The following is a 15,104-nucleotide window of genomic DNA, read 5'->3' on the forward strand; positions in this document are numbered from 1 at the left end:
CGAATTATTATAGCATAAGAAGGATTCAAAAGAAACAAATTGAACCGGTATAGTTTTATAAAATCATATCGACCCAAATAAATGGTTTGGTGAACCAAATTTTTATTTATAACTAAAGTGAATCAATATTAAGAAAACTTTCCCAACCTAGTCTATTTAATACAGTAAATCAAACAGTTAAGTCATACACTGATAATTTGGAACGAAATGACAGAAACAAGCAAAAGTTGACAGCTGTGGGATTTGAACCCACGCCCTTTCGGACCAGAGCCTAAATCTGGCGCCTTAGACCACTCGGCCAAACTGTCTCAATGTTGAAAGATTTTGTTAAATTTAAACACGTGTACAATACTCACCCTATGCTAGCTTCCCGTGGGCAGTATTTTCCTAATTAACATTAGTGTATCGTAACAATGTACCAAAAAATCATAAATGTATCTTATTGATTTATTTTATCTCTCGTTTATTTATCCTTATGTGTGCGACCTTTTACGTTCTCGTAACATTGACAATAATGTTAAATAATTTACTTAATATTATAAATAGAGAGAGGGTGTCTAGCCAGACATCATTGCTTTCCAATTAACGATAATTTCATGTGATCTCATATAACCTTTATATGATAATGATCATATGTATAATTATTCTTTTGCCCTTATATGTATACCTAACACAAGACATAATTCGTACCTCCCTTGTATAATTCAATATTATGTTTCTTGATGCCCGAGTGTACTTAGTATTAACAAATAAGCTCAATATCGCATATTCATTTATTTAAGCATGATAATGCATTTTAAAATCATACTTAATTAAGGAGTATGTAGATATTACTCATGCATATGTAGAATGAGAAAAATCCTTCCAGGCCGCTCATGTCCATCCACATGACGCATTGAATACCTAGTTAACTGACTTTATAATCGTCTTATGACAAACAATGTTTGACGCTACTAAAATGATTAACTCCTCAATGACCTTTTGTATGGAGTTAATGGTTTCCAGTCAAATGGTAGCATACACCACTGTGATTATAAAAATAACTTATGAGACTTACATAACAAACTATGTAGTATTCTTATCGCGGGTCATTCCAATATAAATATTACTTATAACATTCTCTATGCATTGGCGTTGCTATATTCGATTGTAAGACTTACATATAGATACTTTTAGAGTGATATCTTTATATTTAATGATGTCTCACATTTAAGTCACACTTAATGTTCCATGAAACCAATTAAATACTATAAAAAACTAATTACTTTATAAGTCCAAGCAACAAACGTGTGTGAAAGTCATCTTATGAGATCGAGAACCAGGACGGTAATGACCACAACTAAGATTGTTCATAGTTAATCATGTCAAAATTTTGAATTGAATCGAATTATTATAGCATAAGAAGGATTCAAAAGAAACAAATTGAACCGGTATAGTTTTATAAAATCATATCGACCCAAATAAATGGTTTGGTGAACCAAATTTTTATTTATAACTAAAGTGAATCAATATTAAGAAAATTTTCCTAACCTAGTCTATTTAATACAGTAAATCAAACAGTTAAGTCATACATTTTTATTTAAATTTTGGGTGAACTGATAATTTGGAACGAAATGACAGAAACAAGCAAAAGTTGACAGCTGTGGGATTTGAACCCACGCCCTTTCGGACCAGAGCCTAAATCTGGCGCCTTAGACCACTCGGCCAAACTGTCTCAATGTTGAAAGATTTTGTTAAATTTAAACACGTGTACAATACTCACCCTATGCTAGCTTCCCGTGGGCAGTATTTTCCTAATTAACATTAGTGTATCGTAACAATGTACCAAAAAATCATAAATGTATCTTATTAATTTATTTTATCTCTCGTTTATTTATCCTTATGTGTGCGACCTTTTACGTTCTCGTAACATTGACAATAATGTTAAATAATTTACTTAATATTATAAATAGAGAGAGGGTGTCTAGCCAGACATCATTGCTTTCCAATTAACGATAATTTCATGTGATCTCATATAACCTTTATATGATAATGATCATATGTATAATTATTCTTTTGCCCTTATATGTATACCTAACACAAGACATAATTCGTACCTCCCTTGTATAATTCAATATTATGTTTCTTGATGCCCGAGTGTACTTAGTATTAACAAATAAGCTCAATATCGCATATTCATTTATTTCAGCATGATAATGCATTTTAAAATCATACTTAATTAAGGAGTATGTAGATATTACTCATGCATATGTAGAATGAGAAAAATCCTTCCAGGCCGCTCATGTCCATCCACATGACTCATTGAATACCTAGTTAACTGACTTTATAATCGTCTTATGACAAACAATGTTTGACGCTACTAAAATGATTAACTCCTCAATGACCTTTTGTATGGAGTTAATGGTTTCCAGTCAAATGGTAGCATACACCACTGTGATTATAAAAATAACTTATGAGACTTACATAACAAACTATGTAGTATTCTTATCGCGGGTCATTCCAATATAAATATTACTTATAACATTCTCTATGCATTGGCGTTGCTATATTCGATTGTAAGACTTACATATAGATACTTTTAGAGTGATATCTTTATATTTAATGATGTCTCACATTTAAGTCACACTTAATGTTCCATGAAACCAATTAAATACTATAAAAAACTAATTACTTTATAAGTCCAAGCAACAAACGTGTGTGAAAGTCATCTTATGAGATCGAGAACCAGGACGGTAATGACCACAACTAAGATTGTTCATAGTTAATTATGTCAAAATTTTGAATTGAATCGAATTATTATAGCATAAGAAGGATTCAAAAGAAACAAATTGAACCGGTATAGTTTTATAAAATCATATCGACCCAAATAAATGGTTTGGTGAACCAAATTTTTATTTATAACTAAAGTGAATCAATATTAAGAAAACTTTCCCAACCTAGTCTATTTAATACAGTAAATCAAACAGTTAAGTCATACATTTTTATTTAAATTTTGGGTGAACTGATAATTTGGAACGAAATGACAGAAACAAGCAAAAGTTGACAGCTGTGGGATTTGAACCCACGCCCTTTCGGACCAGAGCCTAAATCTGGCGCCTTAGACCACTCGGCCAAACTGTCTCAATGTTGAAAGATTTTGTTAAATTTAAACACGTGTACAATACTCACCCTATGCTAGCTTCCCGTGGGCAGTATTTTCCTAATTAACATTAGTGTATCGTAACAATGTACCAAAAAATCATAAATGTATCTTATTAATTTATTTTATCTCTCGTTTATTTATCCTTATGTGTGCGACCTTTTACGTTCTCGTAACATTGACAAAAATGTTAAATAATTTACTTAATATTATAAATAGAGAGAGGGTGTCTAGCCAGACATCATTGCTTTCCAATTAACGATAATTTCATGTGATCTCATATAACCTTTATATGATAATGATCATATGTATAATTATTCTTTTGCCCTTATATGTATACCTAACACAAGACATAATTCGTACCTCCCTTGTATAATTCAATATTATGTTTCTTGATGCCCGAGTGTACTTAGTATTAACAAATAAGCTCAATATCGCATATTCATTTATTTCAGCATGATAATGCATTTTAAAATCATACTTAATTAAGGAGTATGTAGATATTACTCATGCATATGTAGAATGAGAAAAATCCTTCCAGGCCGCTCATGTCCATCCACATGACTCATTGAATACCTAGTTAACTGACTTTATAATCGTCTTATGACAAACAATGTTTGACGCTACTAAAATGATTAACTCCTCAATGACCTTTTGTATGGAGTTAATGGTTTCCAGTCAAATGGTAGCATACACCACTGTGATTATAAAAATAACTTATGAGACTTACATAACAAACTATGTAGTATTCTTATCGCGGGTCATTCCAATATAAATATTACTTATAACATTCTCTATGCATTGGCGTTGCTATATTCGATTGTAAGACTTACATATAGATACTTTTAGAGTGATATCTTTATATTTAATGATGTCTCACATTTAAGTCACACTTAATGTTCCATGAAACCAATTAAATACTATAAAAAACTAATTACTTTATAAGTCCAAGCAACAAACGTGTGTGAAAGTCATCTTATGAGATCGAGAACCAGGACGGTAATGACCACAACTAAGATTGTTCATTGTTAATCATGTCAAAATTTTGAATTGAATCGAATTATTATAACATAAGAAGGATTCAAAAGAAACAAATTGAACCGGTATAGTTTTATAAAATCATATCGACCCAAATAAATGGTTTGGTGAACCAAATTTTTATTTATAACTAAAGTGAATCAATATTAAGAAAATTTTCCTAACCTAGTCTATTTAATACAGTAAATCAAACAGTTAAGTCATACATTTTTATTTAAATTTTGGGTGAACTGATAATTTGGAACGAAATGACAGAAACAAGCAAAAGTTGACAGCTGTGGGATTTGAACCCACGCCCTTTCGGACCAGAGCCTAAATCTGGCGCCTTAGACCACTCGGCCAAACTGTCTCAATGTTGAAAGATTTTGTTAAATTTAAACACGTGTACAATACTCACCCTATGCTAGCTTCCCGTGGGCAGTATTTTCCTAATTAACATTAGTGTATCGTAACAATGTACCAAAAAATCATAAATGTATCTTATTAATTTATTTTATCTCTCGTTTATTTATCCTTATGTGTGCGACCTTTTACGTTCTCGTAACATTGACAATAATGTTAAATAATTTACTTAATATTATAAATAGAGAGAGGGTGTCTAGCCAGACATCATTGCTTTCCAATTAACGATAATTTCATGTGATCTCATATAACCTTTATATGATAATGATCATATGTATAATTATTCTTTTGCCCTTATATGTATACCTAACACAAGACATAATTCGTACCTCTCCTGTATAATTCAATATTATGTTTCTTGATGCCCGAGTGTACTTAGTATTAACAAATAAGCTCAATATCGCATATTGATTTATTTAAGCATGATAATGCATTTTAAAATCATACTTAATTAAGGATTATGTAGATATTACTCATGCATATGTAGAATGAGAAAAATCCTTCCAGGCCGCTCATGTCCATCCACATGACTCATTGAATACCTAGTTAACTGACTTTATAATCGTCTTATGACAAACAATGTTTGACGCTACTAAAATGATTAACTCCTCAATGACCTTTTGTATGGAGTTAATGGTTTCCAGTCAATTGGTAGCATACACCACTGTGATTATAAAGATAACTTATGAGACTTACATAACAAACTATGTAGTATTCTTATCGCGGGTCATTCCAATATAAATATTACTTATAACATTCTCTATGCATTGGCGTTGCTATATTCGATTGTAAGACTTACATATAGATACTTTTAGAGTGGTATCTTTATATTTAATGATGTCTCACATTTAAGTCACACTTAATGTTCCATGAAACTAATTAAATACTATAAAAAACTAATTACTTTGAAAATAAACATAATAAAAATGTATTTTTATTATAAATAATCAACTTGATACAAGTCTTAAATACATTAATCATAAATATGTTGGCATATGAGTCTTACACCAATAGTTTATGGATAAATTTGGACTAATCTCACACCTTATAGAAATTTGGTGGAATAACTTATTTACCTCACTAACACAAGACTATCTAGACCTTTCATACACAGTCCAACAACTCAGTCAATTCCCGAACAACCTAACAACTACTAACTTGGAAGTAGTTCTGAGAATCAAGACTTTGTGCATTTATGATTGAGCCATTAGCTAAGATATAAGGAAGTCCATCACTGATTATTGAATATTTTTAGACAACTCCTTCATTTTTTATAAGTCTAGGCAACAAACGTGTGTGAAAATCATCTTATGAGATCGAGAACCAGGACGGTAATGACCACAACTAAGATTGTTCATAGTTAATTATGTCAAAATTTTGAATTGAATCGAATTATTATAGCATAAGAAGGATTCAAAAGAAACAAATTGAACCGGTATAGTTTTATAAAATCATATCGACCCAAATAAATGGTTTTGTGAACCAAATTTTTATTTATAACTAAAGTGAATCAATATTAAGAAAACTTTCCCAACCTAGTCTATTTAATACAGTAAATCAAACAGTTTGGGTGAACTGATAATTTGGAACGAAATGACAGAAACAAGCAAAAGTTGACAGCTATGGGATTTGAACCCACGCCCTTTCGGACCAGAGCCTAAATCTGGCGCCTTAGACCACTCGGCCAAACTGTCTCAATGTTGAAAGATTTTGTTAAATTTAAACACGTGTACAATACTCACCCTATGCTAGCTTCCCGTGGGCAGTATTTTCCTAATTAACATTAGTGTATCGTAACAATGTACCAAAAAATTATAAATGTATCTTATTAATTTATTTTATCTCTCGTTTATTTATCGTTATGTGTGCGACCTTTTACGTTCTCGTAACATTGACAAAAATGTTAAATAATTTACTTAATATTATAAATAGAGAGAGGGTGTCTAGCCAGACATCATTGCTTTCCAATTAACGATAATTTCATGTGATCTCATATAACCTTTATATGATAATGATCATATGTATAATTATTCTTTTGCCCTTATATGTATACCTAACACAAGACATAATTCGTACCTCCCTTGTATAATTCAATATTATGTTTCTTGATGCCCGAGTGTACTTAGTATTAACAAATAAGCTCAATATCGCATATTCATTTATTTCAGCATGATAATGCATTTTAAAATCATACTTAATTAAGGATTATGTAGATATTACTCATGCATATGTAGAATGAGAAAAATCCTTCCAGGCCGCTCATGTCCATCCACATGACTCATTGAATACCTAGTTAACTGACTTTATAATCGTCTTATGACAAACAATGTTTGACGCTACTAAAATGATTAACTCCTCAATGACCTTTTGTATGGAGTTAATGGTTTCCAGTCAAATGGTAGCATACACCACTGTGATTATAAAAATAACTTATGAGACTTACATAACAAACTATGTAGTATTCTTATCGCGGGTCATTCCAATATAAATATTACTTATAACATTCTCTATGCATTGGCGTTGCTATATTCGATTGTAAGACTTACATATAGATACTTTTAGAGTGATATCTTTATATTTAATGATGTCTCACATTTAAGTCACACCTAATGTTCCATGAAACCAATTAAATACTATAAAAAACTAATTACTTTATAAGTCCAAGCAACAAACGTGTGTGAAAGTCATCTTATGAGATCGAGAACCAGGACGGTAATGACCACAACTAAGATTGTTCATTGTTAATCATGTCAAAATTTTGAATTGAATCGAATTATTATAACATAAGAAGGATTCAAAAGAAACAAATTGAACCGGTATAGTTTTATAAAATCATATCGACCCAAATAAATGGTTTGGTGAACCAAATTTTTATTTATAACTAAAGTGAATCAATATTAAGAAAATTTTCCTAACCTAGTCTATTTAATACAGTAAATCAAACAGTTAAGTCATACATTTTTATTTAAATTTTGGGTGAACTGATAATTTGGAACGAAATGACAGAAACAAGCAAAAGTTGACAGCTGTGGGATTTGAACCCACGCCCTTTCGGACCAGAGCCTAAATCTGGCGCCTTAGACCACTCGGCCAAACTGTCTCAATGTTGAAAGATTTTGTTAAATTTAAACACGTGTACAATACTCACCCTATGCTAGCTTCCCGTGGGCAGTATTTTCCTAATTAACATTAGTGTATCGTAACAATGTACCAAAAAATCATAAATGTATCTTATTAATTTATTTTATCTCTCGTTTATTTATCCTTATGTGTGCGACCTTTTACGTTCTCGTAACATTGACAAAAATGTTAAATAATTTACTTAATATTATAAATAGAGAGAGGGTGTCTAGCCAGACATCATTGCTTTCCAATTAACGATAATTTCATGTGATCTCATATAACCTTTATATGATAATGATCATATGTATAATTATTCTTTTGCCCTTATATGTATACCTAACACAAGACATAATTCGTACCTCCCTTGTATAATTCAATATCATGTTTCTTGATGCCCGAGTGTACTTAGTATTAACAAATAAGCTCAATATCGCATATTCATTTATTTCAGCATGATAATGCATTTTAAAATCATACTTAATTAAGGATTATGTAGATATTACTCATGCATATGTAGAATGAGAAAAATCCTTCCAGGCCGCTCATGTCCATCCACATGACGCATTGAATACCTAGTTAACTGACTTTATAATCGTCTTATGACAAACAATGTTTGACGCTACTAAAATGATTAACTCCTCAATGACCTTTTGTATGGAGTTAATGGTTTCCAGTCAAATGGTAGCATACACCACTGTGATTAAAAAATAACTTATGAGACTTACATAACAAACTATGTAGTATTCTTATCGCGGGTCATTCCAATATAAATATTACTTATAACATTCTCTATGCATTGGCGTTGCTATATTCGATTGTAAGACTTACATATAGATACTTTTAGAGTGATATCTTTATATTTAATGATGTCTCACATTTAAGTCACACTTAATGTTCCATGAAACCAATTAAATACTATAAAAAACTAATTACTTTATAAGTCCAAGCAACAAACGTGTGTGAAAGTCATCTTATGAGATCGAGAACCAGGACGGTAATGACCACAACTAAGATTGTTCATAGTTAATTATGTCAAAATTTTGAATTGAATCGAATTATTATAGCATAAGAAGGATTCAAAAGAAACAAATTGAACCGGTATAGTTTTATAAAATCATATCGACCCAAATAAATGGTTTGGTGAACCAAATTTTTATTTATAACTAAAGTGAATCAATATTAAGAAAACTTTCCCAACCTAGTCTATTTAATACAGTAAATCAAACAGTTAAGTCATACATTTTTATTTAAATTTTGGGTGAACTGATAATTTGGAACGAAATGACAGAAACAAGCAAAAGTTGACAGCTGTGGGATTTGAACCCACGCCCGAAACGAAATGACAGAAACAAGCAAAAGTTGACAGCTGTGGGATTTGAACCCACGCCCTTTCGGACTAGAGCCTAAATCTGGCGCCTTAGACCACTCGGCCAAACTGTCTCAATGTTGAAAGATTTTGTTAAATTTAAACACGTGTACAATACTCACCCTATGCTAGCTTCCCGTGGGCAGTATTTTCCTAATTAACATTAGTGTATCGTAACAATGTACCAAAAAATCATAAATGTATCTTATTAATTTATTTTATCTCTCGTTTATTTATCCTTATGTGTGCGACCTTTTACGTTCTCGTAACATTGACAATAATGTTAAATAATTTACTTAATATTATAAATAGAGAGAGGGTGTCTAGCCAGACATCATTGCTTTCCAATTAACGATAATTTCATGTGATCTCATATAACCTTTATATGATAATGATCATATGTATAATTATTCTTTTGCCCTTATATGTATACCTAACACAAGACATAATTCGTACCTCCCTTGTATAATTCAATATTATGTTTCTTGATGCCCGAGTGTACTTAGTATTAACAAATAAGCTCAATATCGCATATTCATTTATTTAAGCATGATAATGCATTTTAAAATCATACTTAATTAAGGAGTATGTAGATATTACTCATGCATATGTAGAATGAGAAAAATCCTTCCAGGCCGCTCATGTCCATCCACATGACGCATTGAATACCTAGTTAACTGACTTTATAATCGTCTTATGACAAACAATGTTTGACGCTACTAAAATGATTAACTCCTCAATGACCTTTTGTATGGAGTTAATGGTTTCCAGTCAAATGGTAGCATACACCACTGTGATTATAAAAATAACTTATGAGACTTACATAAGTTGACAGCTGTGGGATTTGAACCCACGCCCTTTCGGACTAGAGCCTAAATCTGGCGCCTTAGACCACTCGGCCAAACTGTCTCAATGTTGAAAGATTTTGTTAAATTTAAACACGTGTACAATACTCACCCTATGCTAGCTTCCCGTGGGCAGTATTTTCCTAATTAACATTAGTGTATCGTAACAATGTACCAAAAAATCATAAATGTATCTTATTAATTTATTTTATCTCTCGTTTATTTATCCTTATGTGTGCGACCTTTTACGTTCTCGTAACATTGACAATAATGTTAAATAATTTACTTAATATTATAAATAGAGAGAGGGTGTCTAGCCAGACATCATTGCTTTCCAATTAACGATAATTTCATGTGATCTCATATAACCTTTATATGATAATGATCATATGTATAATTATTCTTTTGCCCTTATATGTATACCTAACACAAGACATAATTCGTACCTCCCTTGTATAATTCAATATTATGTTTCTTGATGCCCGAGTGTACTTAGTATTAACAAATAAGCTCAATATCGCATATTCATTTATTTAAGCATGATAATGCATTTTAAAATCATACTTAATTAAGGAGTATGTAGATATTACTCATGCATATGTAGAATGAGAAAAATCCTTCCAGGCCGCTCATGTCCATCCACATGACGCATTGAATACCTAGTTAACCGACTTTATAATCGTCTTATGACAAACAATGTTTGACGCTACTAAAATGATTAACTCCTCAATGACCTTTTGTATGGAGTTAATGGTTTCCAGTCAAATGGTAGCATACACCACTGTGATTATAAAAATAACTTATGAGACTTACATAACAAACTATGTAGTATTCTTATCGCGGGTCATTCCAATATAAATATTACTTATAACATTCTCTATGCATTGGCGTTGCTATATTCGATTGTAAGACTTACATATAGATACTTTTAGAGTGATATCTTTATATTTAATGATGTCTCACATTTAAGTCACACTTAATGTTCCATGAAACCAATTAAATACTATAAAAAACTAATTACTTTATAAGTCCAAGCAACAAACGTGTGTGAAAGTCATCTTATGAGATCGAGAACCAGGACGGTAATGACCACAACTAAGATTGTTCATAGTTAATTATGTCAAAATTTTGAATTGAATCGAATTATTATAGCATAAGAAGGATTCAAAAGAAACAAATTGAACCGGTATAGTTTTATAAAATCATATCGACCCAAATAAATGGTTTGGTGAACCAAATTTTTATTTATAACTAAAGTGAATCAATATTAAGAAAACTTTCCCAACCTAGTCTATTTAATACAGTAAATCAAACAGTTAAGTCATACATTTTTATTTAAATTTTGGGTGAACTGATAATTTGGAACGAAATGACAGAAACAAGCAAAAGTTGACAGCTGTGGGATTTGAACCCACGCCCTTTCGGACCAGAGCCTAAATCTGGCGCCTTAGACCACTCGGCCAAACTGTCTCAATGTTGAAAGATTTTGTTAAATTTAAACACGTGTACAATACTCACCCTATGCTAGCTTCCCGTGGGCAGTATTTTCCTAATTAACATTAGTGTATCGTAACAATGTACCAAAAAATCATAAATGTATCTTATTAATTTATTTTATCTCTCGTTTATTTATCCTTATGTGTGCGACCTTTTACGTTCTCGTAACATTGACAATAATGTTAAATAATTTACTTAATATTATAAATAGAGAGAGGGTGTCTAGCCAGACATCATTGCTTTCCAATTAACGATAATTTCATGTGATCTCATATAACCTTTATATGATAATGATCATATGTATAATTATTCTTTTGCCCTTATATGTATACCTAACACAAGACATAATTCGTACCTCCCTTGTATAATTCAATATTATGTTTCTTGATGCCCGAGTGTACTTAGTATTAACAAATAAGCTCAATATCGCATATTCATTTATTTAAGCATGATAATGCATTTTAAAATCATACTTAATTAAGGAGTATGTAGATATTACTCATGCATATGTAGAATGAGAAAAATCCTTCCAGGCCGCTCATGTCCATCCACATGACGCATTGAATACCTAGTTAACTGACTTTATAATCGTCTTATGACAAACAATGTTTGACGCTACTAAAATGATTAACTCCTCAATGACCTTTTGTATGGAGTTAATGGTTTCCAGTCAAATGGTAGCATACACCACTGTGATTATAAAAATAACTTATGAGACTTACATAACAAACTATGTAGTATTCTTATCGCGGGTCATTCCAATATAAATATTACTTATAACATTCTCTATGCATTGGCGTTGCTATATTCGATTGTAAGACTTACATATAGATACTTTTAGAGTGATATCTTTATATTTAATGATGTCTCACATTTAAGTCACACTTAATGTTCCATGAAACCAATTAAATACTATAAAAAACTAATTACTTTATAAGTCCAAGCAACAAACGTGTGTGAAAGTCATCTTATGAGATCGAGAACCAGGACGGTAATGACCACAACTAAGATTGTTCATAGTTAATTATGTCAAAATTTTGAATTGAATCGAATTATTATAGCATAAGAAGGATTCAAAAGAAACAAATTGAACCGGTATAGTTTTATAAAATCATATCGACCCAAATAAATGGTTTGGTGAACCAAATTTTTATTTATAACTAAAGTGAATCAATATTAAGAAAACTTTCCCAACCTAGTCTATTTAATACAGTAAATCAAACAGTTAAGTCATACATTTTTATTTAAATTTTGGGTGAACTGATAATTTGGAACGAAATGACAGAAACAAGCAAAAGTTGACAGCTGTGGGATTTGAACCCACGCCCTTTCGGACCAGAGCCTAAATCTGGCGCCTTAGACCACTCGGCCAAACTGTCTCAATTTGAAAGATTTTGTTAAATTAAACACGTGTACAATACTCACCCTATGCTAGCTTCCCGTGGGCAGTATTTTCCTAATTAACATTAGTGTATCGTAACAATGTACCAAAAAATCATAAATGTATCTTATTAATTTATTTTATCTCTCGTTTATTTATCCTTATGTGTGCGACCTTTTACGTTCTCGTAACATTGACAATAATGTTAAATAATTTACTTAATATTATAAATAGAGAGAGGGTGTCTAGCCAGACATCATTGCTTTCCAATTAACGATAATTTCATGTGATCTCATATAACCTTTATATGATAATGATCATATGTATAATTATTCTTTTGCCCTTATATGTATACCTAACACAAGACATAATTCGTACCTCCCTTGTATAATTCAATATTATGTTTCTTGATGCCCGAGTGTACTTAGTATTAACAAATAAGCTCAATATCGCATATTCATTTATTTAAGCATGATAATGCATTTTAAAATCATACTTAATTAAGGAGTATGTAGATATTACTCATGCATATGTAGAATGAGAAAAATCCTTCCAGGCCGCTCATGTCCATCCACATGACGCATTGAATACCTAGTTAACTGACTTTATAATCGTCTTATGACAAACAATGTTTGACGCTACTAAAATGATTAACTCCTCAATGACCTTTTGTATGGAGTTAATGGTTTCCAGTCAAATGGTAGCATACACCACTGTGATTATAAAAATAACTTATGAGACTTACATAACAAACTATGTAGTATTCTTATCGCGGGTCATTCCAATATAAATATTACTTATAACATTCTCTATGCATTGGCGTTGCTATATTCGATTGTAAGACTTACATATAGATACTTTTAGAGTGATATCTTTATATTTAATGATGTCTCACATTTAAGTCACACTTAATGTTCCATGAAACCAATTAAATACTATAAAAAACTAATTACTTTATAAGTCCAAGCAACAAACGTGTGTGAAAGTCATCTTATGAGATCGAGAACCAGGACGGTAATGACCACAACTAAGATTGTTCATAGTTAATTATGTCAAAATTTTGAATTGAATCGAATTATTATAGCATAAGAAGGATTCAAAAGAAACAAATTGAACCGGTATAGTTTTATAAAATCATATCGACCCAAATAAATGGTTTGGTGAACCAAATTTTTATTTATAACTAAAGTGAATCAATATTAAGAAAACTTTCCCAACCTAGTCTATTTAATACAGTAAATCAAACAGTTAAGTCATACATTTTTATTTAAATTTTGGGTGAACTGATAATTTGGAACGAAATGACAGAAACAAGCAAAAGTTGACAGCTGTGGGATTTGAACCCACGCCCTTTCGGACCAGAGCCTAAATCTGGCGCCTTAGACCACTCGGCCAAACTGTCTCAATGTTGAAAGATTTTGTTAAATTTAAACACGTGTACAATACTCACCCTATGCTAGCTTCCCGTGGGCAGTATTTTCCTAATTAACATTAGTGTATCGTAACAATGTACCAAAAAATCATAAATGTATCTTATTAATTTATTTTATCTCTCGTTTATTTATCCTTATGTGTGCGACCTTTTACGTTCTCGTAACATTGACAATAATGTTAAATAATTTACTTAATATTATAAATAGAGAAGGGTGTCTAGCCAGACATCATTGCTTTCCAATTAACGATAATTTCATGTGATCTCATATAACCTTTATATGATAATGATCATATGTATAATTATTCTTTTGCCCTTAATGTATACCTAACACAAGACATAATTCGTACCTCCCTTGTATAATTCAATATTATGTTTCTTGATGCCCGAGTGTACTTAGTATTAACAAATAAGCTCAATATCGCATATTCATTTATTTCAGCATGATAATGCATTTTAAAATCATACTTAATTAAGGAGTATGTAGATATTACTCATGCATATGTAGAATGAGAAAAATCCTTCCAGGCCGCTCATGTCCATCCACATGACTCATTGAATACCTAGTTAACTGACTTTATAATCGTCTTATGACAAACAATGTTTGACGCTACTAAAATGATTAACTCCTCAATGACCTTTTGTATGGAGTTAATGGTTTCCAGTCAAATGGTAGCATACACCACTGTGATTATAAAAATAACTTATGAGACTTACATAACAAACTATGTAGTATTCTTATCGCGGGTCATTCCAATATAAATATTACTTATAACATTCTCTATGCATTGGCGTTGCTATATTCGATTGTAAGACTTACATATAGATACTTTTAGAGTGATATCTTTATATTTAATGATGTCTCACATTTAAGTCACACT

At 31.2% G+C, this 15,104-nt stretch overlaps 11 non-coding genes across 11 annotated transcripts; all 11 read right to left on the reverse strand.

Moving 5' to 3' along the window:
• Positions 1–228: 228 nt before the first annotated feature.
• On the reverse strand, positions 229–308 carry TRNAL-UAG (transfer RNA leucine (anticodon UAG)). The gene has a single exon. It is a non-coding gene; the product is annotated as a tRNA-Leu (tRNA).
• Positions 309–1,634: 1,326 nt separating this feature from the next.
• On the reverse strand, positions 1,635–1,714 carry TRNAL-UAG (transfer RNA leucine (anticodon UAG)). Its single transcript has one exon. It is a non-coding gene; the product is annotated as a tRNA-Leu (tRNA).
• A 1,326-nt stretch (positions 1,715–3,040) lies between these two features.
• On the reverse strand, positions 3,041–3,120 carry TRNAL-UAG (transfer RNA leucine (anticodon UAG)). The gene has a single exon. It is a non-coding gene; the product is annotated as a tRNA-Leu (tRNA).
• A 1,326-nt stretch (positions 3,121–4,446) lies between these two features.
• TRNAL-UAG (transfer RNA leucine (anticodon UAG)) lies at positions 4,447–4,526 on the reverse strand. The gene has a single exon. It is a non-coding gene; the product is annotated as a tRNA-Leu (tRNA).
• A 1,667-nt stretch (positions 4,527–6,193) lies between these two features.
• Positions 6,194–6,273, reverse strand: TRNAL-UAG (transfer RNA leucine (anticodon UAG)). The gene has a single exon. It is a non-coding gene; the product is annotated as a tRNA-Leu (tRNA).
• Positions 6,274–7,599: 1,326 nt separating this feature from the next.
• TRNAL-UAG (transfer RNA leucine (anticodon UAG)) lies at positions 7,600–7,679 on the reverse strand. Its single transcript has one exon. It is a non-coding gene; the product is annotated as a tRNA-Leu (tRNA).
• A 1,383-nt stretch (positions 7,680–9,062) lies between these two features.
• TRNAL-UAG (transfer RNA leucine (anticodon UAG)) lies at positions 9,063–9,142 on the reverse strand. The gene has a single exon. It is a non-coding gene; the product is annotated as a tRNA-Leu (tRNA).
• Positions 9,143–9,897: 755 nt separating this feature from the next.
• On the reverse strand, positions 9,898–9,977 carry TRNAL-UAG (transfer RNA leucine (anticodon UAG)). The gene has a single exon. It is a non-coding gene; the product is annotated as a tRNA-Leu (tRNA).
• Positions 9,978–11,303: 1,326 nt separating this feature from the next.
• Positions 11,304–11,383, reverse strand: TRNAL-UAG (transfer RNA leucine (anticodon UAG)). Its single transcript has one exon. It is a non-coding gene; the product is annotated as a tRNA-Leu (tRNA).
• A 1,326-nt stretch (positions 11,384–12,709) lies between these two features.
• Positions 12,710–12,789, reverse strand: TRNAL-UAG (transfer RNA leucine (anticodon UAG)). Its single transcript has one exon. It is a non-coding gene; the product is annotated as a tRNA-Leu (tRNA).
• Positions 12,790–14,113: 1,324 nt separating this feature from the next.
• TRNAL-UAG (transfer RNA leucine (anticodon UAG)) lies at positions 14,114–14,193 on the reverse strand. Its single transcript has one exon. It is a non-coding gene; the product is annotated as a tRNA-Leu (tRNA).
• Between the last annotated feature and the right edge of the window lie 911 nt (positions 14,194–15,104).

The sequence above is a fragment of the Lathyrus oleraceus genome, chromosome 3 (assembly GCF_024323335.1).
Source record: "Lathyrus oleraceus cultivar Zhongwan6 chromosome 3, CAAS_Psat_ZW6_1.0, whole genome shotgun sequence".
Lineage (NCBI taxonomy): Eukaryota > Viridiplantae > Streptophyta > Magnoliopsida > Fabales > Fabaceae > Lathyrus > Lathyrus oleraceus.